At 48.8% G+C, this 1843-nt stretch overlaps 1 protein-coding gene across 1 annotated transcript in view; it reads left to right on the top strand.

Moving 5' to 3' along the window:
• Positions 1–1843, top strand: part of THBS4 (thrombospondin 4) — a 1064342-nt gene that overhangs the window by 950843 nt on the left and 111656 nt on the right. The gene's annotated exons all lie outside the window — the stretch shown is intronic.

Raw genomic sequence — 1843 nt, 5'->3', positions numbered from 1 at the left:
ACCGCCCCGCTTCTCCTCAGGGCGGAGCGTCGGCGTCCGCAGGCGTCCGCGCCCGGCCACTGCCGCTGGGTGAAAGCCGCTGGTATGCACCGGGCTCACTTAGCGTCGCCGCCCGCTCGTCAGCCACGGGTCCTGGCCGCGGACCCGCAGCTTAGAGCAGATGGGAACAAGGTTGCAGCGGGAAACAACAATCTTTATTATTAGAAGTGAAATATATAAGACAGAATAAATAGAAACTCATTGCTGACACTACTGGAATTCAGAAAAAGAATCCACCAGAGGCTGGGAGAGGTCGTAGATGAACAAAGAGCGCAGCTCCATCACAACGCCTGTCCTGAAGTTTTTGCTCCTGGCGTACTTGTTCCTTACTGCCTGCAAACAAATTAGGAAGATGAAGTCTTTGCAGCTCCCGCTGACGAGAGGGGCTGGCAGGGACTGCCCTCACCTTACCCCACCTGCAGCTGGCCCCAGGGAATTGGGCAGTTACACACACGGCTCAGGGCACAGCCAGGCTGATTTGGGAACACTGCATACTGACACAAGCAATTAGACTGCCCTTGCCGCAGTGAGATTCCTACCACGCGTTTGACAATGTTCATGAGAATAAGGTTCTTTGCCAGATGTTGCTTGACGGAGAGGAGGTCACTCCCACTGTACAACGCGTGGTGTTGGAGAGCTGATGTGTGAAAAGAAAGGGAGTTGCTAGACAGGCCTATTAGAATTATTTGAACTCAAAGGATTCTTTGACTTCTGTTGGGTGTGGCAGTCGTAGCCTCCTTAGTAACACAGGAGAGCGCCACCTTGTCCCTGTGGTACAAGGGAGAAAACACCTTGCTAAGATGCAAGGGAGGGAAGAGGCATATGTGCAGTTGGCACAGAGTGGTGTTTGAAACTGATGTGCAGATACACCAGCCCCACACTCAGGGGCGGTCTGGAGAGCGCTTACCCAGGTGCCTCTATTAGCAAGTTTTATAGCCAAGCAGAAAGCAGCAGCAGCCATGGATGGAGGAAGTGAACCATACTGTAGTCCAGGATGGATAACTCCAGTGGATACTCTGCTAGAAATGGCTGTTCCTCATCCACCCGTAGTAAGTCAGTTTTGGCCTTCTCCGAGGCAAAAGCATCCTGTCAACTCTAATAATGTTGCCTTTGTTTAGTCAAGGAGGAAGAAATACTTACTTAGTAAGGACACTCAAGCTCTAGGCTTGACATGCCAGTGGCTCAGTCACCCAGCAGTGATCAGCTGGGTTAGGTTGCTGCTACCTTTTTAACAGGTGTCTAGCAATCACCTGCAGTATCAGGCAATTCAGCTCTGCTTTAGTCCGGGCAAGGCTCAGTGATTGAAAGCAAACAGTTGATAAAATGTTGCAATGCTCAAATGGGAGTTTTGAACCATTTTTACAAGCTATCACAGTCAAGTATTGCATCTTGCAGGACTGCTTATCAAATACCTCTTTTTAACTTTACCTCTGCAAATTTTGAAGCTCTTCTTAGAAACCGTAGAGGAAGAGGACAACTAAAGCTAAAGTCCAGGGCCTGCAGAATCTTTGTTTCCATCTGGCAAATTTGGGCTGTCACGACAGCATTAGGAGTTACAGTGGAAAAAAAAAAAAACCATTAACTGGTGGAACATTTATCTCTTTATGCTTATTAGCAAGGAACAATGCAGTGAGACCGACTGCTCCTTTCTGTCTGAGCACTGTGCTGCGTTAAAAAAACAGTAGAGCTTTCTCTATCAGAATGGCTCGGCTCAGAACACAAGTAGCTTCAGCTTTGTTCAATGGCAGGAAGTTCATATTAGCACATACAAGTAATAACACTGCACGGCCCTCTCGTCGGTGCC

This window comes from Meleagris gallopavo, chromosome Z (assembly GCF_000146605.3).
Source record: "Meleagris gallopavo isolate NT-WF06-2002-E0010 breed Aviagen turkey brand Nicholas breeding stock chromosome Z, Turkey_5.1, whole genome shotgun sequence".
Classification (NCBI taxonomy): Eukaryota; Metazoa; Chordata; class Aves; order Galliformes; family Phasianidae; genus Meleagris; species Meleagris gallopavo.
The sequence above is the reverse complement of the archived record's forward strand: the minus strand, read 5'-3'. Positions and strand labels throughout refer to the sequence as shown.